Raw genomic sequence first — 26,294 nt, 5'->3', positions numbered from 1 at the left:
TGTTACTTTCATCAATATTGATTTTTATGCATAAAAGAAATTTTTTAATTATAAAAGTGTTACTTTCATCAATATTGATTTTTATGCATAAATAGATGCATAAAAGATTTTTTTTAAATTATAAAAGTGTTACTTTCATCAAAATTGATTTTTTAATGCATAAATAGATGCATAAAAGGATTTTTCTTTTATATAAAAGTGTTATTTCCATAGAAGTTGGATTTTATGCATAAATAGATGCATACAGAATTTTTATATCAAAATAAGAGTTCTCTTTAATCCTATGTTTAAATCCCATGAATATTAGAAAATGAATAAGTAAATACTCAGTGAAGGATTATACCGTTTCATATTCTCTATGATGGTAATGAGAAAATTCAAAAAAACTATCGAAGTTGGAATTTTAGATAAATGATTAATTTATTCCTCATAGGAATTCGTGACTAGTTTTGAATTTAGTTAAGCAAAATACTCAATGAATTTAGTTAAGCAAAATACTCAATGAATAAAATTCAGTAAAGAAGTAATTGAAATATTACCCTTCGAGAAAGATAGTTCAGGGAGAACCTTTCCAGACTCAAACCCAGAATTAGACTCAAACCCAGAATCAGACTATGACCAAGACATAACTCCTTCGTTAGTTTTTCAAGAAAAGACGATGTGATCAGTTCAATAATCTACACTCAAATCACCCACCGAATCTGAAACTAAGTTGAGACCTTTGATTTTGATCTAAGGATCAAGAATCAGAATTCGAGGAATTCTGCTTGGAAATCTAGACTTGTGATCTAGAAGTCTTGGGATACGGAATTAAGATATACTCAGTGTATTCAAAAGAAACTCAAAACTGAAAACTTGCATAGAAACCGTGTTTTCTTAAAGGAATGTCTTACGCCAGAATGCTGGTGGAGGGAGCATTTGGTATATGTGTTTTTCTAAGGGAAGTTCGGTTGCAACAGTTGGCGGGGAGTGTTCAAAGGATGGCTCACGTGGCAAAAACCTGCCCAGGTCTTGACCAGCTTGGGTATGGTGTAAAATGGTGTACTTTCGGTACGATGGGCGAGGGCTGATGAAGCGGTCCCTGAGTGAAGTGCCAGGACACCTAAGGAGGATCCTGGAGGGTTTGACCAGGGGATGCACGGGCTCGCAGTGCTTAGGACACCCATGCGTATGTCGTGGAAGATATATATGTGTTTGATGGGGCGAGAAAATTATTGTAATATATTACTGGATCTCGTTGTTGACCAGCTGGTCTCAACGGAGAGTTCAGAGTGATACTGTTTTGTGAGAAACAAGGATTGAATGGAAATTTTGAGTTATGACATCTGTAACCAATAATTGTTTTTCAATGGATTGTTTTAAAAGTTAAAGTTTAAAGAGGAGTGTGTGCGTATCTGTATTCTAAAGCAAAATTTAAGAAAGGCATTCAATTATGGGTGGGTGAGTACTTGTTTGGTTCTACCAATTCCAGTGGTTGGGCGGTGGCTAACCCATGGGCCGGATGGGCTGGAATCAGTAGAGTTTCAATAATAAAATTGATTAATATGAATACGCTTAGAACTCAAATAGTTAAATAATAACTTGAAGACTTCTCAAATGAATAGATCAATGGCTGTGCTTAATTCAATTAGGAAAAAAGCGTTGATTCCTTCAAGTTAAGTCTGTTATAGTTTCCCTTCTATCTAGTTTATTCAGATGAAGGTTAGGATCAGTCTTGACTTCGTTAGAAAAATTCGTTAAGAAATTCAAAATGGTGGAATCATCCCCGTTTTTCGGGCATGGGAAATTCTCCCAGTTTCGATTTTCAGAATGACCACCAGCTTAGTCTCGTGCGCCTGGACATTCGAGGGCGAGGCCCCGACGAGTGGGAAATTTTGCCCCGTGCATGAGGAAGCTACTTTCGTTGCTGCTACCATCCGGGAATCCGGTGCGTAGAGGGGGCAGTGGGATCCCACAGTTGGTATCAGAGCGCTATTGTAAATTTATGTAACAGCATTAGAAATTGCCTAAAATTTTAAAGTAAATCTGGGAAATAATGTTTTGCTTGTTAAATTTATGTTGAATGAACTTCAAAAATTGAAACTCATAAATTGAGTTGGAAACTTATAGATGGATACCCCGAATCTATCTGGCATTCCTAAACTCTCCCAGAGTCAGGATATGATAGCCTTTGCATTCGAGCACCTCATCAACTCTGCTACGACCCGAGTAAGCAGAGTGAGACTCGCACATCATTTTGAGAGTCTTTACTTTCCTGATCCTCTTGAGCGACGTTGGTATATGTAGTTTTGTGGAGGATGATGTATTAATGTCAGTACGAGTCAGCATCAGAGGCTTAGGCAAAATATTTCCTTAGCCATGATTCTGATAAGGCTAGGGCTTGTTCAGCATGTACAAATCTTTGATCATTCACCCAGGAACTTAAGAATTTCATGCTGAGTTTTTAGGCTTCTTAGCTGCTTTATCCCTAGAAGTAGAATTACAGCACCTCTTTACGTGTGTACCATGGCATGTCTCCTTCGCAGTTTCGCTTCTTTATGCGAATACAATTGAGGCAGTGATTTTGGGAGCCATGATGCTCTATGCATATATCAAAAACTTTTGATAATAAACGATGTTTTGCAAATAAAATAAAAAAAATCTAAATTGTTTTCATGATTGTGAATATGGTTAGTAAAATTATCAAAGTAAATCTCGTTTCATGATGTATGATGAAATAATTATCTATTTAAAGAATAAATCGTAAAAATTAAATAATCATAAATCTGTTGTCAAAGTTAAGTTGATAAAAATCTCGTTTTGTCAGAGTCATGAGGCACGCGGCCCGTGCTAGGCAACCAAATCCTCTAACCGATGACGAAGAGTTAGATCCGGATGTTTGAAAAGCCCTACACAGATCCAACTTGGTCCCTTCAAGGGTGAAGGGGAGTAGTTAGGTGAAGTAGTGGAAAAGTGGATTGAGGCAATGGAGGAATACTTTGATGTAACTAGCTACAATGAGAGAAGCAAGATGGCTCTCGCCAGGTTAAAGATTGTGGAAACGGCCAGGGTTGCTTGGAGGAATCACTGCGAGACTAACCGTCTCGACCAGAATACCTAGACCTGGACCGATCTTAAAGCTTACCTCAAAAAGAGGTTTTGTCCTCTGGGCTTCCTTGAAACTAAAATGAATGAGTTCTTGGAACTAAAGCAGGATAGCCGGACAATTGAAGAGTACCATCAAGCTTTTGCCCTTCTCCTCAAATATTCCCCGCAATTGGATGAAGAGCAGTTGATGGTGGCCAGATTCATTCGAGGAATGAACGAGCCATTGGACACCTTAGTAAAGAATGCCAAACCTATCGTCTCAATGGCCGAAGCAGTAAGAATGGCAAAGGACTTTGCCAAAGCCTTTGTTGTTAAGGTCTCGCCAAAGCTCTACACCCTCTAACTTTAAAAGATTCCAAACCCCGGGAAGTACTTCAAACTTTCCTCCCCCAAAGAGGCAGCAAGGCCCAATTCAGAATCAGGATGCGGGAAGATTCAGAAGTGAAGGAAGACCCTTCCCCTAGAATAATTTCTCAGGAGCCCCACCTATTTCAAGGATTTAGAGGGATGAGCTCAGAAGTAAGAACCGGTGTTTTGGATGCCAGGGTTTTGGTCACCAGAGCTGAAAGACTGCCCAACTCCTTCCATGTCAAGGGGACAGGGAAGTCAAGGATCGAGAGTGCAGAGACCAGCCCCTTCCTATCAAAACATCTCATCAAAATCAGGGCAATCCCAGGAGAACTCCAGCTCAGCCATCTGCCTCTATCATCCAGAGTAGCCTCAAAACTCCTTTCCAGAACTAGGGCAACCAAAGAGAAAGAGTTCTGCCTCAGACTGCAGTAGCAGCCAGAGCAGTCACAATAGCAGAAGTAGTGGAAGAAGAAAGAGGACAAATTTATGCAGCAATTAAAAACCAAGGGCCAAACCGTCAATTCTTCGTCATTCATACTCCAGCTGAGTATCAGGGTAAGCCTTTTAAGCTTTTGATTGATTTAGGCAGTACTCATTCTTTCATTTCCCCTGGATGCTTGCGTAAGCTAGTCAGATCAAAAATCAGGGAAACCTATGCAAGTTGAATTGGCAAGTGGGAAGATTCTTTTCACTCACCTTGAGACAGATCGTATTCAGTTCAATCTAGATGGGAATTTAACTGACTGTCAGTTTAGAGTTATACCTTTGGGAGTTTTCGACGGGATCCTTGGAATGGATTGGCTCCACAAAAATAAAGCTGACATTCACTGTCATAATGGAACCATTTCCTTCCGTATCTTCACGGAAATAAAGTTCAAGGAACCAGAATTTCAGGATCCCCAAGTATGCAATTAGTAAAGGCTTCTAAGTTACTAAAAGGACTTAGAAAGAAGCAGCGCATTTATGTTGTCAAGATGAATCCAGTAGACTCAAAGTTAAAAGCTAAAGAACCTGAATGGTTAAGTGAATATGATGATTTATTCCCAGCAGAATTAACAGTGATGCCTCCACTTCGGGAAGTAGATCATGTGATAGAATTGACCCCCGAAGCTCAGCCAGTAGCCCTGTGCACATACAAAATGCCAGTTCCTGAAGCCATTGAACTCAAAAACTTAAACAGCTATTAGAGCAAGGGTTTGTAAGACCCAGTGTTTCACCTTGGGGTGCACCAGTTCTCTTTCAGAAAAAGAAAGATGGAAGATATTCTGATTTACTCAAAGAATGTAGCTGACCCATGAAGCTCATGTCAGAAGAGTTCTTGAGATTCTAAGGAACACCAACTCTTTGTAAAAAAAGAGCAAATGCACTGACCATGTTGAATACTTGGGCTTTCTGGTATCCAAAGATGGAATTTCTCCAGATATCGCTAAAGTCCAAGCAGCCATAGATTGGCCTGAACCAAAGACAGTGAAAGAAGCCAGAGGATTCTTGGGATTGACTGGTTGGTATATAGAATTTTTATACCAATATGCTCTCATAGCTTCCCCCTGACTAATCTTCTCAAGAAGAATATCTTGTTTCAATGGTTTGCTAGGTGCCATAGTGCTTTTGATAAGCTGAAGACCGCCTTGGTAACCAATCCCGTTCTAAAGCTGCCAGATTTCTCTCTACCCTTTGAGGTAGTAATGGTTTTGCCCTAGGAGGTGCACTCATGTAGGAAGGTCATGCAGTGGTCTATGAATCCCGAAAACTCAGAACGCATGAGAGAAATTATGCTATCCAACCACGACCTGGAACTACTTTCAGTAGTGTATGCCCTGAAGTTGTGGAGACATTACCTACTGGGTCAAAGATTCACTTTGATGACAGATCATCAGAGCTTAAAGTGGATCTTCACTCAAAAGGATCTCAACATGCACCAAAGAATGTGGATGCAGACCCTGCAGGAATTTGATTTTGAAATCAAGTACAGCCCAGGCAAAGAAAATGTGGTAGCAGATGCCCTTAGCAGAAAAGCCCCCTTGCTTGCAATTACTGTAGTGTCCAATACTTTGGTTATTGAAGCAAGAGAGAAGATCATGCAAGATAGATTCTTTGGCCCTATTGCTACCCTACTTATGTAGGAAAGCAAAACTCCATAGGAGTTGAATCGAGTTCAAGGGTACAACTGGATGATGGAATTACGTATTATAATCGCAGGTTATGCATTCCCCAATGATGAGGGAACTAAGGGTAAAATTCTGAATGAAGCCCATGACAACCTTATTGCAGGACATCTAGGTTTCATCAAAACCTACATGTCTGTGAAGAAAAGCTTCTTTTGGCCTGGTCTAAAAAAGGATGTGCTTAATCATGTACATCAATGTCTGACCTGTCAGAAAGTCAAGGCCGAGAGAGTAAAAATGCCTGGGAAGTTACATCCATTAAACATCCCCCAGATGAAGTGGGAATGTATCAGTATGGATTTTATTACTGGATTACCTTCAAAGCATTCAGGTTACAACTCCACCTTCGTGGTAGTTAATAGACTAGCCAAAGTTGCCCATCTGATTCCAGTAAAAGAAACCTACACTACAATGGATGTGGCCAGAGTGTTCCTCAAAGAAATCTTTAGATTGCATGGCCTACCCAGGAGAATAGTAAGTGATCGAGATCCCAAATTCACGTCAAGATTCTGGACTGCATTTTTTGGAGCAGTAGGAACTTTCTTGGATCTCAGCACAGCTTACCACCCTGAGATCGATGGTCAAACCTGAAAGGGTGAACCAAGTAATCAAAGATATACTTCAGTCATGCTATGGCAGGGAACCCAAGAAGTGGCTAAGCTATCTGCACCTAGTCGAGTTCGCCTACAATGCTTCTTATCACAGAAGTATTGGGATGAGCCCTTTCAAAGCTTTGTATGGACAAGATTGCTTAACTCTATTAACTTGGTCTGACCCATTGATTAGGGTCGAGATGTCCAGACAGATGCTTGATGACATGAAGCAGCAGATGCAGTCAATTCGCAAAGATATAAAAGCTGCCCAGGATAGACAAAAGCAGTATGCAGATAAGAAGAGGTCAGACAGAAAATTCGAAGAAGCAAATATGGTCTTCATTCGAGTACGCCCCAAAAGAAGTTCTCTATCTCTTGGGAAGTATAAGAAGTTATCCCCCAGATATTGTGGACCATATCTGACTACAAAGAAAGTAGGTGACTTAGCCTACGAGCTTCTTCTGCCTCCTCATCTCAAAGTACATAATGTATTTCATGTCAACCTTCTTAAAAAGTATATACCAAGCCCAAATCATGTGCTTGATGATGAAATCTTAACTTCTTCAACCCAAGGGCAGATGGAACTCCAACCTGAAGAAATCCTTAATGTTCGAGAAAAGGTTCTCAAGAATAGAATTTTGAGAGAATTATTGGTCAAATGGAAGTTCTATCCTTTTGAAGATGCCACCTGCTGGGAGAAAGAAGCCGAACTGTTACGAGATTACCCCCAGTTTGCGAGATGAGGACATCTCACATTTTTCAAGTGGGAGAGAATGTAAGATTCCTCCCTAGCCTCTCAAGATGTCCAGTATCTTCCCCTGTAATCAAATCCCTCTTCAGTTATATAAAAGATCTTGTTTTTACCTATTTTGGCTTAGAGAGAGAAAATATTCTAGAGAGAGGTTATTCAGATTTTAGATATTTTTAGATGGAAAAATATCTCTTCTTATTAAAATAAATTCCCCCGAAGCAAAAGTTCAAAAAGATTTTCAGAAGGTGCATTAGAAATCAATTATAATCTGTTCACAAGGCCTTATCATAGGGGTCTAGATTTTTTGAAAATTTTAAATTAAGGTTTTGAGGGGCCAATCAGATTCATCCAAATGTGTGGAGGAAATAAATAGAAGAAATAAATAAAATCCCTCCAAAAATGAGTAAATACTCACATAAGATGAAGAGTGGACTAAGGACCAAAGGAAATACTAAAAAAATAAAATTTTGACACCTCAGAGGGGATTCCCCCTCATGAAGGAGGTGCCTATTTCACATGTGTGGTGGAGTTTTAAATTCCCAAAAATCGAGATATTTCATCTCTCCTCTCTCCTAATTCAAGTCCTTGAATTCAAGTACCTTATCATTTTCATGTGGAACATAGGATAATTCTTTGACTTCAATGAGTTCTTGAGGAGTAACTATGTTATCCTCACCTCCCAGTTTCCCTTTCAATCTATCGATATGAAAGACTAGATGAACTCTAACAATTGGAGGTAGTTTTAGTTCATATGTAACCGTGCCAATCCGATGTATAACTCGAAATGGACCACAATATCTAGGAGATAAATTCGAGCATTTTCCCATTGACAAAGTCTGAGAATCTTTAGGAATATTAAAATAAACCAACGCTCCTGGTTCAAAAGACCGAGATGAGCATCCCCTATCAGCATAAAACCGTGCCCTATCATGAGCACTCCTGATAGAATCCCAAGCTTTGGTCAGCATTTCCTACATATCATGCAAGAAATCCCTCGATGCATCATGCTCGATGTCCTTAAGACCGACATCAATAGGTGCACTGGGTTGATACCCATACATAAGTATGCACGGACTAAAACCAATAGCCGTATATTTAAAACTGCTATAGGCAAATTCCATCATTTTGGAAGATATTTTTTCCAATATGATGATTTCCTAGAGACATATGCACAAAGCATATACTCTACAATCTGATTCATACACTCTATTTGCCCATCAGACTACTGCGGATGATCAGAGCAATTCACATTCAAAGTAACTTCCTTGTTGTAAACCATTCGAAATAAAGTAGAAAAACATGGCATTATAACCGCAAAAACCAGGGATTCATCGGTGCCTTGACATATCCACATCTATGTATGGAATAATCGACGTCCCAAGTTACCCATATCAATATACAGAGTCATCAGCGTCTTTGATGAGTCACATATGTCCATTCGTAAACAATCAGGTTGACTATATAAATCACCTAAAGTACGGAACTAGAGAAAGAAATGCCAACAAAGGAACAATCAAAATTTCCTTATATCCGAACACAACAAGATAAACTTGTTTGAACTCTAAAGAAAGAGATTTCAACAAGTAAAAATGTCGATGAGATTACCCTCATCAAAACATCAAGCTATAGATAAAAGAAATTTATCTAGAGAATACCCACAATATAACTTCTAATGAATTTAGAAAATGAGATTGTCTTTGAATGTTGAAGACAACATGCTAAGTGATGTAAGCAAAGCAACAATCTTGAGCCCAAATTATCCCATAAGATAATATATGTGAGGGATCACTAGCGTCCCATACCACCATGATACCACCCATACATACCTTAACAATTTGAAACTCCCTAGTATGCCGTTTAGGAAATATGAATAAAATCTTGTATAAAAGGAATAAGATGGCCTTATCCAGACTTTCACATACTGAACCTGTCTCTATATACTTGAGACTACATTAAGGAATAACTCCTTCTGAGTACATCATTAAAAAAGAAATTGAATTATTGGCATTTTCCTAATGATAACTACCCAAAACACAATAAAGTTAGGGTAGAAGAATAACATACCTAGATATATAAGCAACTAGGTATCCGAGTTGGAATATGTACAAGAGTACAAGAAATATACTCCAAAATTACGTGCAAAAAACGAAGGCAAATGCTACCTTCAAAGCACATGTAATTATTTAAAAGATCAAAAGATCCTTATAAAACCATGGATAAAAGCATAGAAGCTCCTCCAATCCATAGAGACCATAGTTGATCATAAAAATCAATGCATACCATCTAATGGACATTAATCATGCCAAAAGAAGCATTAAAATTGGTGGCCAACTCATCAATCCGGAGTATATGAACATTGTGTCGTTCAAGCAAAACTCCAAAGTAATCAAGTGAAACACATGTGTGTAGCACTCAATAAAAAACCCCTAGACACAAGTGATCTAGGCAGAACCTGATGAGTCCATATAAAACTTGGAAAACATAAAAAAAAAATCCACCAAAACAAACCGATCAACTAACCCATGATAGAATTTGTCTTAGAGGCTTAAGAAATTAAGCACAATCCACACTTAAATAAGTGCAAAATAAATTATCATGAAAAAGTGTCAAAGGTGAAACACACTTTGAACGCAAATTATAGCCATCAAAAGAAATTACGGAACATGTCCAAAAAGAATGGCTAAACAATGGTAAAAAATCATGAATACATCGTTTAGAATTAATCCAAACATAAATATCAATTAATACGAGATATAATTGTATTAATAATATACGAATAACCCGCATCTATCTAATGTCAGCACGAGAAAACATACTTTAATATTAAATAACCCTCGAAAATATTAAATTCTCAAGAAAAAGAATTATCACGATTTTTTTCTAATTTTCCCTAATTTTATAGGGCCTCAAAATATGATAATTTTGAATTTCACCAAACCTATCTTATGGCATTCCAAACCTATATTTTTTTCAAAAAAAATTTAGCAATTAAATTTACCAAAATACCATTGATATTTTAAAAATATCAATTTTAGGATTTCTAAAAATAATATCTAGAATATTCCTAATTTTTCCTGAGAATCTCATCGTTCACGAAATTTCCAATTCCGCCCGACAATTCTCAAATCCAATGAAAATTTACAATTTTAATGGATTTTTCTAATTTTTTGAGTTAAAAAATACATTTTTAAAGAAATTTGAATGGTCACGGGCGCTCGAATGGACACACCACATGCCAAACACCAACCCCACATTTTTTCGAAATTTAAAATAACCTTTGTCTAATTTTTCACTAATTTCAATTTTTTTTTGAAATTTTTAATCAACCCCGAACGCATTAGAATACGAACGGTCAAAAAATTTCGGAATTCCAATGGTTTTCTCGGAATACAGAAAGCCAAAAGTTTCATGGGAAAATGAAAAGACAAAAAAAATCGGAATGTAAAAGGTCAAAAGTTTCCGGAATACGGAATACGGAAGGTCAAAAGTTTCCGGAATACGGAAGGTCAAAAGATTTTTCGGAATTCGGAAAGCCAAAAGGTTTTGGGAAAACGGAAAGCCAAAAGTTTTCCGGAAGATGAAAAGCCAAAAAGTTTCAAGAATAAATTTTTAGAAATTTTTCAGAGATTTTTTTCTCAAATCCCATATTTTTCAGGCTTTTATCAAGCTTTTTTTTGAGATATTATCAAAAGCCCTTTTTTAAATAATAAAAAACTTATTTTTTTAAATTAAAAAAATCTTAATTAAGCTTATTGGCTTTGATTTTTTTAAGGGGGGCGATTTTTCGCAGGCTGGCACAGCGCCCCCTCCCGGGTCTTCTACGCGCAGATGACTGAGAGAGGGAGAGAGTAAGAAATTCCCTCTCTCCTCCCTTCTTTCCTCCCCATCTTCTCCCTTCCATTTCTCTCTCTCCTCCCCTCTCTGCTAACAAAGGGGTTAACTTTAATTATTTGATTAAATTTTTTAATTAAATATTTCTTAATCATAATTAACATTAATTATGATTAATGTTTAAAAAATCCTTTTTAAGAGAATTTCTCACAAAAAAAAGAAGGAAAAATCAGAATTGAGAGGCGGAGAGACCCCCACGCACACGGGAGAGCATTTCATGCTGTCCCCTACTGCATTTTAGTAGAAAATTGACAGAAATTTGATCGCAAACCTGCGGAAAAACTCGCAAAAATGTATAAAAAATATATTTTTATCATAAAAATGCTCAAAAAATTCCTAAAAAATTAGGAAAAATTTCCTAAAATTTCCAAGAATTTACGAAATCCATTCTAGCAAAAATATTTTATAATAAAATATGTGGTATTTTTGTAAAAATTTCCATTAATGCTTATTTTAAACCATAAAAAATAGCATTAAACTCACGAAATTCCCCCGCAACGTCGATTCGTCCATTGAATTGTAGTAACACGCATTCCAATCACCATATCGATGATCCACGTGGAATTCATCAACATAAATTAATAAAATACATGCATAAATCAGGCATAAACGCAACCACCCCCCGAGCCCAAGGGATGCACACATGAATCCTCTACACAAGAGACTATAGCATAAGCCTCCAAGCCCCCAAGCCTCCCTTGAGTGTGCCCCATGCCCCTATTATTAGGATGGCTCTCAAGTGACTCTTGACTTTCCATTTCCCATGTGTGACCCTTGGATGCCTGACCCTAACCTTAACCCTTAAGGTTAGTCCTAACCCATGCTCCACTAGAGTTTGTTCCCATGCTCTCATGCTCACAAGCCTAATGTGGGTTAGCCTCCTAGTATATGCACACATAATGTGCATATAACATATACTCTGTGAATACGTATGATATATGAAAACATTGTGAGTGAATCCAATGTAGTAGGAGTTTGATTGTGAGTGAATCCGATCAACTCTAAGACACGCGTAACATATAAAAAGGTTTTGTGAGTTTGATTATGAGTGGATTCGATCAAATCTAAGATACTTGCGACACGTGCGACACGTGTGAGGACTTGGGAGTGAATCCACTTAAATATGTAATAACATTGTGAGTGAATCCAATGTGAGTATGATTATCACTCGTGTGTGCTGATAGTCAACCGAGGACGGTTGTCTCCTAAACTGGGAGGACTATCATGGGAGTGAGATTCTTGAAATATTTTATTATCAAATTTTTGTAAAAAGAAAGCTTGTAGAGAAATCTTGGGCTAAAAATAGCCATGTAATCTATTTTTGATGGAATAAAATACTATAAAAATACTCAAGCAGGGATGCTTTGAGCAAACGCTTGGGGGGTAGTTGGGACCCAATCTGGTTTTCTTTCTCGTTTCTGTATTTTCTGTGCGCACGCTTCTCGAGGTCTCGGTCTTCTTGTTTCAACAACATCCACTTTACCCTATCTATCAAAACACCAAATGTATCTCTCGATTTGGTCAAGTAACTCCATACATTTCTATTAACTTTGTACTCATGGATATATTCTTTTGTGATAAAATATCCAAAAGAGTTACCTCTTACAAGATGGCTGAGCTACTTACTGTAAAGTACTCACCTCAATTGAAGTAAAAACTTTGGTGTTATGGCACAATATCAGGGGCATTCCAGCACCCAATCCTTGTTGATCCAATGATATCTAATCAATAGCTATGTCAATCTCTGAACTCTACGATTTAATATCTAGCTATAAGTCCTCCTAGGCAGTGATAATAGCCATATACTCAACTTTTAGTGTGAATAAAATAGCAAAGTCTTTCAAGAACTTGCCCCAAATATTTTGTTGATCCGCCCCATGGCTACTTTTGCCATTCTTGACCATAGTGTGAAAACACTTTCACACCTACCCAACTACACATTGAACACTATTGTCAATTTGGCCACACCAAATTGACAAGTTTAGGGCTTTATCTAGAATATCAAGCACCTAAGGTAGGTGAATTTCCACAAAATTTAAGCTCATTGGAAGTCAACACCTAATATCGGTTAAAATACACTATCACTTTTTCCCCCGATAAGTTTTATCACCCCCATTTGACACAAGGTCAAGTGGGCATGAAGGGTCCACCCTTGAGCACTTTGTCTCAATACATAATCCAAGAGACTTGTCTGATCGCTCCAGATCAACACTCACTCTTCTTCTCATAGAAACCTCCTCTAATCTCTCCGGATCAGCACACTTTTCTAACGAGGGAGGTAATTATTATTGGAAAGTGTGCGCACATACAACAATATCATGCCTAAGTATAATAAATGATCAAGATAGCTGCTGAGCACTCCATATGCTAGCATCAAGATCAAGATCTACACAGTGTAATCACTTTGGATTATCACCAAATCTAATGTAGTTTGCCTCTAATCTCTTCAGATAAGCTCCAAACTTGGAGTTTTCTTTGAACCATCATGTTCAACCTTGAAACTTAATATCCATGTCAAGAGACCCATCTGATCACTCCACATCAGCATCCTACTTGACATAGTAGACAACCACCAATGGTCAATCAAATAACTTAGATTGTGCAGACATAATCTATGTAGTGAGACTACGTACCACAAAATGAAAATCTAGGAAAGTCCATTTCTAGTGTTTGTCTTGGTGTCCCATACCACCAAGGTCACAAAATTTTTCATAGAGTAGTTGATGTCCCATACCACCAAATGATCAAAACTATTGTGACAAAAAAAAGAACCTTCTTTCTTTTGGTGGGATGATTCTACATCCCACCAAAAGAGCCTTCTTTCTTTTGGTGGGATGATTCTACATCCCCAAAACCCAAGAATGATGCAAAATATCACCATTTGTATAAGGCAAAAATTTAAACCATGTGTTCACCATTTAGGAGATTAAAATTCTAATCTCAAAATTTACAATACTTAATTAGGAGTATACTTATAGATTAATCCAATAAATCTTGGGTTACATGTAACTCCAACCACTTGGATTCCAAATTTTATGGAGTTACAAAACGAACACGAGGAAATTCACCCCCCACCACTGATATTTCCCACGATGACATTACAGATGTCATGTACTTCCCAAATTTACAGATGGAATCTAACCCTGTTTCACCTAAACTAGAGAAACTACTACTCAACTTAAGCACTGTGAACCCCAAATAGTAAATGTCCTTATACTTGGGTTTTACATGCTTGAAATCCCCTAATTCTGAGCCTGGGAAGAGTACTATAAACCCCTGAATTTAAGATCACCACCATGAATCTTTAAATCTACTTGACCCCCAGACATCTTTGCACAACAAAAAATTTGTTCGACATTGGGTCCATTCAAATTTTGAACATATTTCACGTTTCTTACGAAACATAAATTGTTTGGCATGTGAGAAGCCATGCAGGAGGGCATGAGTCTCTATGGACCACACGCACGAGCGCTTACATCTCTAGGACCAAGTTCACAACACTCTAGTTCTTAAATAACACAACACTATGGTTGTTAAACAATAAAACATTGTAGTTGCCGTACTCCCAAGATGCTTATTTGTTGTCTAGAGATAAGATATCTAGCAAGCACAATTCCACTACGGGCACCAAGTTTATGGCATTTATAGCCATGAATCCAATCTGAGAGTGTACACATGTGTTTAGTAGCACTACGAATACCCACAAAGTGATGTGCAAACATGTATTTGCAAGCATCCATATATACTCGGCAATTGCAAATTGCATCACATTGTGCATATTCACATGAGAATTAAATGCATGTACCCCTGCATACACACAACCATGCTGGGTATATATGGAGTTCTATCAAGAACCTCCAAAGCATGTACAAATGGAGAAATGGCATTCTTGCCAAGAGAACCCATGCACAAGGGCATCATGCACGAGGGCTTGCATCTCTATTGACCAAGTAAAGAACACTCTGGTTATCAATTAGCACAACACTATAGCTACTAAATTACACAATGACACTATTTTTAATGTACCCAAAGATGTTTGTCTTATTAACTGGGGATAAGAACCATGGCCAACTTTGGTCTCAATCACACTACGATGAATTTTGTAAACAGATATAAAGCAGGTTTTAGTTGTGTCAACCACTATCTTAACCAACTAGTCAAAATGGATAAACTTGTCAAAGAATTGTCTCCAAACAAGTATGGTTAAAAAGAACCGTAAATTAGACCTAAGGAGCACATTTCCTTAGCCCAACAAATCAAAACTAGTGTTGAACGAGACCAAACTTGTAACGGAATCTAATGTTCATGTGTACATTACAACTATCAAACTTTCCAATCCCCAAAAAATAATGGCAACTTTTGTAGTAAACGAGTTGCGTTGATTGCTATGATACCACTGCTATCGTGTGTGGCTACACACCCATGATTCCAAAGATAACTCGATGCCTATGCAGTGCATAGCCACACACACACATGACATCTATGGAAGTAATGGTGCTGCAGGTGGCTATACACTCATGACACATATGTCGATGACCCTATCAATGCCCCCTTCATGTGTAGCTCCGCACACATGAATAATTACTTATGGACTTGCCTGTATCCTTTCAAATGCCCGTGGGCACTCCGTCATCTGAAACATAACAGGAAACCTTGTCCACTGGATAGTCTACAACAAGGATGGAAAGGACAATGTTGGCAAAATGACCATGGGAACTGTACTCATAAAGACATCTACTGCAGCCAGTTGTGAAGGCTCTCCTTCCCTCTCATATCGCAAGGAGAGACCATCCAGGTAAGTGTCCTGATTGATAAGAAATCACTTAGGAAGCTGGTTAAGTATCCACAAGAAATCAAACCAAATCTTGCATACAATGGACATTAACCACATCCCATAGGCATTAGCAAGGGTTTAAAATGTGATATCGGAAGAAGAAGAACCCTAGAATGATAAGACAAAGCACAATAACCATCCTATAAGGATTGATCTTGCTTACAATACACACTTTTTTGGTGTTAACCACATATTGGTTAACACATTCCTATGACAACTATGTCCGCACACTTATGTAATGGGCACCTGTGCTATATTGTAAATCCCATCATTTGATGAGGGAAATTCCGTAAAGACGCTCCCAACAAGTATTGAGCTTCAAAGGAGAGACAAGAGGATCTTGGTCAGTTGGCCAAACCATAGAGAAAAGCCTTGTAACTATGTTTTGGGCGCCCCGGGTCACTTACTCCTAGTGGCCTAGTGGGAAAAGGCCTGGAACTATAAAAGCCAATATATTTTGTTTGTAAATCATTCTCCCATTTGTGCAATAGAAGTGGAGTGTTCTCTCCCTCCCTCTCTCTTACAACTCTAATCTAGCATGTGTGGTGTGCTTAGGGTTAGGGTTTGGGAGTGATTAGTGCTAATCACTTGTTCCCTCTTGCTTCCTCTCTCTCTCTCTCTCTCTCTCTCTCTCTCTCTCTCTCTCTCTCTCTCTCCCTCTTTATTACAACTCTAATCTAGCATGTGTGGGGTTAGGGTTTGGGAGTGATTAGTGCTAATCACTTGTTCCCTCTTGCTTCCTCTCTCTCTCTCTCTCTCTCTCTCTCTCTCTCTCTCTCTCTCTCTCTCTCGTGATTAGGCTAACCAACATTATCCTCTTCCGCGGGGATCCCACATGATCTTCGTAAGAGAGCTTGCATCACCTACTATTGGATTAGAGTAACGGCCTCGGTGTAACAATGAGTGCGAGAGGACGACGGTGTGACGAGCGGACGGTGGAGCTCTTGAGCCATGCTCGATCTCGGCGGATAAGCAAATTCCCACGACACGGTTATGGAAGGATTTCCTTAACATTTTTGACGCCGTTTGCGGGGGAGTGCCATCCGCTACTTGTCTACGCCATCTTTGATTTGAATCCGACAGAGCCCCCAAAGCCCATTTAGTTGTTTTGATGTTTTTGTTAAGATTCATGTATAGCTTTGTGTTTAGAGTAGGATTATCACTTGTTTGAGTAAAAAAAACTTGTGATTTGGGTGATTAGAGAGCCTAATCAAGAGGGTTTTTGCTTAAATCTAGACTCTTTTTGTTAATTTTTAGCTTACTTTTTTTTTTGCTTAATTCCTTTGCATAGGTAGGTTAGCATTACTAGATAGAGCACCAATCCAATAAAAAACCATAAACTATCTCTTAATTTTCACTAATTGTCACTAACCTACTGGTTAGTGTGATTAGTAGACTTAAAGAGAGCAAAAAACTAAAAAATTGATCCTAATTGCTTGAAATTAGACTAATTGGAGTGGCATTAGTGTTCTAAACACTTGCCTTGACTCAAATCTATGCTTAGTTCACTCTAATTAGGCTCTAATTAGCAAGAATTAGCACTAATTTAATCTTTTTTGTCTATTTTTTTCTCTTTTGAGTGGATTAATTAGTGACCTAATTAGTGAAATTATTTGGGGTAATCACATCTTTGGATTAGCATAAACATTACTAAACCACCTATCAAATCCCCATGCTTAAACTCCTCACCAATTAGGAGTAATTTGAGGGCAAAGAAGAGGGTTAAGGAGTGATTAATAGTGGGATTAAGGAAATTAATCTTTAGTTAAGCTAGAGGTTCACTAATTTAGAGGTAGCCTCTAACTTTAGCCTTAACCCACCCACCTAGCGCATTAAAGAGGGGGTCTTAGTTGTCTCCCACTCACTTCTCTCCAATTTGAAATTCAAATCTTAAATTCATATTTCAAAAGTTCCATTGATGTTCCTTCCCAAGTGCCGTGGACGTTCCTTCCAATTGAGGTGGACGATCCTTCCCAAGTTCCGTGGACGTTTCTTCCCAAGTGCCGTGGATGTTCCTTCCCAATTGCTGTGGACATTCCTTCTCAAGTGACATGGCCGTTCCTTCCCAAGTGCCATGGACGATCCTTCCCAGCCGTTCCTTCCCAAGTGCCATGGACGATTCTTCCCAGCCGTTCCTTCCCAAGTGCCATGGACGTTCCTTCCCGAGTGCCGTGGACGTTCGTTCCCAAGTTCCTTCCTGGCCATTCCTTCCCAAGTGCCATGGACGTTCCTTCCTGACCATTCCTTTCCAAGTGCCATGGACGTTCCTTCCCAAAAAATGTAAAAAAATATCCAGTGCCTCCATCCCATTTGGTGCTAATTCTGTAGCAATGTGATGAGCTATGGTGGATCAAATGCAAGGATCAACATGATTAGCAAGTAATTAGAAGGTGATTAAGGTGATATTAGTGTACAATTAATCTAATAGCTTAATGTAAGCATGGATACTCAAAAACCAGCAATTTCTCATTAGGTCAATGCCTCAATTTATAGCTTTTACATCCACAAGTTGCCAAGCATCTAATCCTACTGATTTCTCCTTGATTTACATCTGGGGGACACCTTTTCCAAGAATCTTTCCACATGCCTATATTCACTCATGCTACCCTTGATTCTCTCATTTAGTAGATTCTTCTCACCTTTTCACTGCTACCCACTCAATTACAGACTCCCTTTTAGCTAAGAGCTTGTTCCCGCATACACCCATTCACTTGCATATTTCAACACCTCCCCTCAAGTGAATAATTCTAGCACACCTGGACCCTATACCAAGTTTCCCTCTTACTAGGTAGCCCCGACCAATGCCTCAAGTCCCTAACTCATAGTCATTGATACTCTCTCTCTATGTGTCCCAGGCTATTACAAGTGCCCGTAACTTTGACTAAAGTGCTCACACATACATATCTACCACATGGCCTTCATCATCGGTGGCTTAGAGGTGGTTTTACTCTATTGGGGCAGGTTACACTGGGTTGTGGGGTTTCTCTCTGTTTCTCTCTTAGAAAAGATGTCCTTACTCCTCTACCTTAGGAGTCTCCATCAAGTTTGCCGATGCTGATCCTTCTTCATTTGGTTTGCTGTAGCAGTCTCTAGCCATGTGTCCTTGCTTCCCACAGTTGTGGCAAGTGAAGGTCCTTCCTCCTCCCCTGCCTCTTCCTCGTCCTTGTGCTCTTGTGAGGCCTCCTTTGGTGTAGAATGCTTTCTCCTCTCCAGTTTTTGGGTCCACTCCTTTCTTCTCTTTTACCTTTTTCTCTTGCTTTAGTAGAGCTCCTCCTATCTCATGTAGCTTCAAATCTGGTACATTCTTTAAGGTTGCCATAATGTTCTCATACTCTCCCTTCTCCACACTCTTTAGAAGCACTGCTAGTGCCTCGCCATCTTCTACTTTCTTCCCAACGGCTTGTTGTTTAATGCTTTTGTATTTGTTTAAGTGTGTGGTTAGAGGTTCACTTTCCTTCATGTCAAGTTTGTAGAATTGCATTAGCAAATTTATCTTTAAATTCTTTGCTTGAGTGCCAAATAATTTGTTAAGTTCATCCCATGCATCTTTAGCTTGTTGTATCCCTGTAATGTGGTGAATGATTTCATCATTTAAGCTAAGTGCAATGAGTCCTAATGCTTTCTCATTTCTCCTCTTCCACTTATTCTCCCCATTCTCCACTGGACATTCATCTCTTCTCCCCATTCTCCACTGGACATTCATCTCTTCCCTCAACTAGCCCCCATAGATTCTTCCTCATGAGCAAATACATGGTTTTTGTTTGCCATGTATGGAATTGCTCCCCATTGAACTTAGCTACTTATTGTGCAATGCTCATGATGATGTGAAGCAGATCTTACCTCTTGATCCAATTCAAGATTCAAGGGCAATGTATACCCTTTTACAAGTCCAATTTGGTGTTAAAGGATGATTACAATAGGTTTACAAGCATGAATACACCATAAAGCCAAGGATAGTTGGTTTGTACTGGATGGTTGGGACATCAAACTAACTTCAAATTACAATCTAAAGTGATAGAGATTTGTATCAGATACCCAATGGTAAGTTTGAGCCATCAATTGCACTAAAATATAGTGATTAATGCTAATTAATCACTAATTAGTGAACATGATTAGCAAGTAATTAGAAGGTGATTAAGAGATTAGTGCACAATTAATCTAATAGCTTAATGTAGGCATGGATACTCAAAAACCAGCAATTTCTCATTAGGCCAATGCCTCAATTTATAGCTTTTACATCCACAAGAAGATGCCAATCATCTAATCCCACTGATTTCTCCTTGATTTGTGCCACCTCCCCTACATCTGGGGGCACCTTTTCCTAGAATCTTTCCACACCCCTATATTCACTCATGCTACCCTTGATTCTCTCATTCAGTAGATTCTTGTCACCTTTTCACTGCTACCCACTCAATTACAGACTCCCTTTTATAGTCTCTAGCTAAGAGCTTGTTCCTGCACACACCCATTCACTTGCATATTTCAACATTTGGCGGTACCCTGACCTCAATTGCTCATTGACATGTGGTCGCCATGCCACACACGCTTGGCCGGGAGGGTGAAATGATCTTTGAAGAGCCCTCATCTAGTAGGGCCCCTCCCTACATGCACCCTAGCGTGGATAGACACCCCAAGCACATTCACATACCCTCTTCTCTATCCACCACGGATCTATTTCTACCCTCCCCCCCGCGCTCTTGCAACACCTCCCCTTACACCACAACTTGACATTCCAAGCTTAGCACAAGCTCTAGGAAGGGGAGTGTCACAACATTTGACCCACAAACATCACATACAAATCCTATGTGGGTGAAAATTTTAAACTTCTGCCAAATTCTACGAAGTTGGAGACCCCGTATTCCACATCGAAGTCTTTAACCAAATCTATCAGGCATTTGAAATTTTTGACGATGCAACCAAAGTCCATCTACTTAGACTCAGCCTTGAAGGCAAGGTCGTGCAATGGTTCCAATCCTTGGACCCGGCACAAAAGTGCTTTCAAAATGGTGAGAGATGCCTTCATTCTTGGATTTGCACCCTACGGGCCCAAATGGAGCCCAATCGATCGACTATTCCAATTGGAACAAAAACCAGAGGAAACATTACGCGATCGCACACATCAAGTACCTTGATTCACGTTGCGAGTGATAAGCAATTAATGGACCATTTACTCTTGGGCTTGCACAATCCAAGGCTTCATGACCACATGTTGGTCAAGGACCCCTCCACCTTTGATCACGCCTGCAACAAATGGGCGATCTTTCTCGATGACAACATGCGAGAAAGCTATTCCACACAATTGGCCCCCGTGCCAATGCCACCCCACAGCTCATTTGTAACATTACCTTCCTCAACTCCCAAGCCCCAAGCCTTGTTGGTGGCACCACGCTAAACCAACTACTCACTTAACGTGCCACCACGCCCCTCTCTAGTACCAATCTTTCCACTCCAACCGTTGCCTCTCCAGGCAAATCCCATTACTTATGGAAAGATTCCAACCTGGTCCATTACTAAACCTCTGGAGCCCATACGCTCTGCCATCCCCAAGGCACCCCTACCACCTAACCTCCCTCTATCGGGGCCTCACATGGACCCTAAACCACTTGTGCACACTATAGGTGCACCCGTGGGAAACCACCTCTTCTATGTTTCCTCTGCCATGAACCCCATAGAGTGGAGGACTACCCTTAAAAGAAATGTCTGCCAATGCAACCACAATGTCATGGCTATGGAATTGTACCATTACTATAAGGATTGCCCCTTGTAATCTGTTTCTCACTTCGTAGTTGAAGGCATGCCATCCCTCAATGTGTTGAGCGTTCAGCATAGGAAGATATCCACTGTCCCATTGAATGTTGTCACACGATTGCAGGCCAAGCTAAAGAAAGCCACATCCCAAAAGAAACAATGCTCTAAGCATGTTGGCCCTGGTGACGATCGGGTTAGCATCTGCATATGGGCTCAACAAAGACCACATCATCCTCCTTCGCGGGGGTGATGATCATGTTGAATTGCCCCTCCCCCCTACAACCCAGCAAAAACTCACCAAATGAGAAAAACAACTAGCCACATATCCCAATGCCATCCTTGGGAAGCAACGTCTCAGGAGGCCCAAGCACTGGTAGAGCAATACCAGTTTCAACTTGAACCGCCACATGTTTTCATAACCTTTGACCCCGTACCACCGGAGTGCGCGCCATCCCCCATTGAGCCTAAACTTTCGTACCAAGTCATGTAGGACCCCCTGCAACCGCTCGAGGGTTGAGGAAGATCCGTTCGTCTCGCCAACATGATGTTGACAAATGATGATTTTTTCCCTCATGCACCTCCTCATCCTCTTATGCCTATTCCACAAACGGCCAACCCCAAATCCCATATTCATATCGACGAACTCGATGTGGCGAACATTGACACAAAGTCTGACAAAGACTCACAAGTACTGAACACCAAATTTGCTGAGGAATTTTATCCTCCTACCGCAACTCTCGACCTCCACACCTGTCAAATAAGGACCAAATTGAACTTCCATATACTATTGCTAGTCCACCCTATGATCAAGGCCCCGTCCCTCAAGAAGCCCCTACTCATCAATGTGACCTAGCCAGCTTCTCTGCCTTCCTTTCCTCCCAAATCCAAATGCCCATTGGAACCTTGTTTTAAAAGGTAGTCCAAATTTATGGAATGACCTTTGGGATTGGATGGAACACAAACTAAATGCTTATGTGGACGAGGAAGCTCCAGATTCCTCAGATGAATCTAAGCCCCATCATCTAGACTTACTCCATCACCACCAACCACGACCCAAAGGTGCACCAACAATGTGCATCAATGCACTAGGACACTACTTTGAAGGTGATGACACAAACGCAACATTGTCCATTTCCTATAACGGACATGTGGTCAAAGGCATCCTAGATGGAGGTGCTGGAGTAAGCTCCCTTACACAAACATGCTGGGAAACCTGGTCCCACCACATTGGTGATCAAGCTTATGGAGGACGGAAACTCTGCAAAATCCCTAGGCCTATGTTATATGCACATTATGTGTGTATATACTAGGAGGCTAACCCACATTAGGCTTGTGAGCATGGGAGCATGGGAACAAGCTCTAGTGGAGCATGGGTTAGGACTAACCTTAAGGGTTAAGGTTAGGGTCAGGTATCCAAGGGTCACACATGGGAAATGGAAAGTCAAGAGTCACTTGAGGGCCCTTCTATATAATAGGGGCATGGGGCACACTCAAGGGAGGCTTGGAGGCTTAGGTTATGGTCTCTTATGTAGAGGATCATATCTACTCACCTACCATTTCACACTATAGCTTCATGCTATTAGATTGGAGTTATACCTCTTGATGGTATGGGACATCAAGGTAAATGAACTTTTGACACCTCAGAGTGGGGATTCCCCCTCATGAAGGAGGTGCCTTTTTTCTCATCATTGCTTTCCATTTTAAATCAATAAAATGAGATATTTCATCTCTCCTCTCCTATTTCAAGTCTAGTTCCAAAAAGTAAGCTGAACTAACCCAAAAATGGTCAAAATTTGACCAAACTGATCTGGAAAATTCTAGAATCAGTTTGCTTGGTTTGAGGCTCACTTTTTCCTATAAATAGAAGCCTCTCCCTTTGTAAAAGCTTCATAGTGTTTATGCACTGTTACTCTACTCCTCCCCAGAGCTAAATACATTGAATTCACTTGATAATTCAATTATTTTTGACTAAATCCTCTTCAAAAGAAAGGTGGCCACTCTTGATCCAAACAAGAGTAGAACCCTCAATCCCTCAAGCTAAAGGAAAGCTCACAAAACTCCATGTAAGTTAAAAACTCTACTTTTTAATATAATGTATTTCAAGTTTATATGGACTCATCAGGTTTTGCCTAGATCACTTGTGTCTAGGCGTTTTTTAATGAGTGCTACACACATGTGTTTCACTTGCTTACTTTGGAGTTTTGCTTGGTTTCTGTTGTTATAATGCCATGTTTTCCTACTTTATTCTGAATGGTTTACAAGGAGGAAGTTACTTTGAATGTGAATTGCTATGATCATCCGCAGTCTGATAGGCAAACAGAGCGTATGAATCAGATTTTATAGTACATGCTTCGTGCATATGTCTCTAGAAAATCATCATATTTGTGAGGTCCCCGCCCGTCGCTCCAGGGCTCCTGCCACAGTGGCGGAAGCGGCGCCAATCTCCCACGCGGGGCGGGGGTCCTGCACACTCAAGGCCTCACCTGCGGGGACGGATGTCCGAGACGAGAGGCTAGCCTGGGGGGCGGTCCCTCCGAGACCGGGCCCAGAAGACTCCCCTCGCCCGAAAGGCACAGGCGATTCCTCCAAGAAGGTGGAAAATCTTTTAACTAGGAGTGTAAGATTCCTCCCCCCAACCCTCAAGATGACCAGCATCTTCCCCCTGAAATCAATTCCCCTCTTCAAAAATATAAAAGATCTTGTCTCTGCGTGTTTTGACATAGAGAGAGAAAATATTCTATAGAGAAAATATTCAGATTTTTAATATTTTTGGATAGAAAAATATCTCATCTTATTAAAATAAGTTTCCCTAAAACGAAAATTCAAAAAGATTTTCAGAAGGTGCATTAGAAATTAAGTATAATCTGTTCAAGAGGCATTATCCTAAGGGTGAAGGTTTTTTCAAAAATTTAAATTAAGGTTCCTATGGACCAATAAGATTCATCCAAATGTAAGGAGGAGATAAATGAAGAAATAAAAGAAAAATCTCCCAAAAATGAGTAAATACTCACATAAGATAAAGAGTTGACTAAGGACAAGGCTAATAGTTAAAAAGGGGAGATATTTAGAAGTAATGATGCATTTTTGACACCTCTGCATGGGGATTTTTTCCTCATAAATGAGGCACCTACTTCACATGTGCAATTGAGTTTTAAATCTTCAAAAATTGTGATATTTTCATCTCTCCTCTCTTGGATCAAACCGAATAAAAAAGGAACCAAACTAGGTCCAAATTCAACCAAACTAAAATCTAGAAAATTCTAGAAATCAGTTGGTCTTAGTTAGATCCTATAAATAGAACATGAGTCCTTTGAAAAAAATAGGAGAATTTTCCTATACTAGAGTTATGCTGAAATAATGCTAATTTCTACTATTCTCTAAAATTCTCTCCAAATTGAAGAAAATTGGAGCTTCCCTGTTTCTTCAATCCCCATTGGTGGCTCCATCAACATACTAAACCAATTGATTGGTTGGGGACCTCTACCGTAAACAAAGAATCAAGTAATTTGTAAGGTAAATGGTAAATTTTGATCTTTTCTATAATTTCTCAATGTTTCTCTCTTCTCAACCCCTCTCAAGCTTGAGAAGCTTAATTGGAATGATTTTTGAATGCTATTAAAGTTAATTGAAGAATGGTAGTAAAGAATTACATAAATTGATAATTGCTATTGAAATTAATTGATGAATGATAGTAAAGAATTACATAAATTTCCATTTATGCTTAATTCTAATGGTTTTTATGTAATTTCTCTCTCTCTCTCACTCAAGAAATGGTCATACTCATGACCATTTCTCAATCCAAATGAAGCTTTTCACATAAAGCTTTTTCTTAATCCAAGATTAATCTATGCTTAAGGCCAAATTAATGGCTTTTTTCTATGCTTTTAGTTTATGTATTTCATGAATATTGATGATTCAATCCATTATGGGTTAATGATCCAATTAGGGATCATTCTAATCATTCCCTTAATGTTATGCCTCATTATAAAAAGGCATTCCCCTCTCTTCTCTAGCAAAACCAACCATTCTCTATCCTAGGTGAATGGTTAATGATTAAAGTCAAGTTTTTATAATGTTTGTCTTAATTAAGTGGAAAAATGTTTACTTAGGATAATTTCAATACTCTTGGTGCACTTTTAATTAGCTTTAAAGACTTAAAAATTTGAAAAATGATCAGCCATACAAAGGAGGTTATGGCAAAATTTTTAGAAATTAGTGAAATAAAATTTATCTTTTATTATTCTAAAAGAGTAATCCTTATGGTTTCTATATTCTAAAGTATCATTTTCATGCATAAAAGATACATTTTGATTATTTGTATAAAAGATATTTTTTTAAATTATAAAAGTGTTACTTTTATCGTAATTGATTATCATGCATAGAAGTATGTATAAAAGATATTTTTTTTATAAAAGTGTTACTTTTATAATAATTGGATTTCATGCATAGAGGTATGCATAAAAGATTATTATTTTATTGTAAAAGTGTTCCTTTAATCGTAATTGATTATCATGCATAGAAGTATACATAAAAGATATTTTTTTAATATAAAAGTGTTACTTTTATCATAATTGATTTTCATGCATAGAGGTATGCATAAAAGATTATTATTTTATTGTAAAAGTGTTACTTTTATCATAATTGATTTTCATGCATAGAGGTATGCATAAAAGATTATTATTTTATTGTAAAAGTGTTACTTTTATCATATTTGATTTTCATGCATAGAGGTATGCATAAAAGATTATTATTTTATTATAAAAGTGTTACTTTTACCATATTTGATTTTCATGCATAAATGGGTGCATAAAAGAAATTTTTATATTAAAAGTGTGATTTTTATCATAAATAATTTTATGCATATTAGATGCATA

Source organism: Cibotium barometz, chromosome 10 (assembly GCF_041138505.1).
Source record: "Cibotium barometz isolate CiBa-2024 chromosome 10, ASM4113850v1, whole genome shotgun sequence".
NCBI lineage: Eukaryota > Viridiplantae > Streptophyta > Polypodiopsida > Cyatheales > Cibotiaceae > Cibotium > Cibotium barometz.
This window is presented reverse-complemented; position numbering follows the sequence as displayed.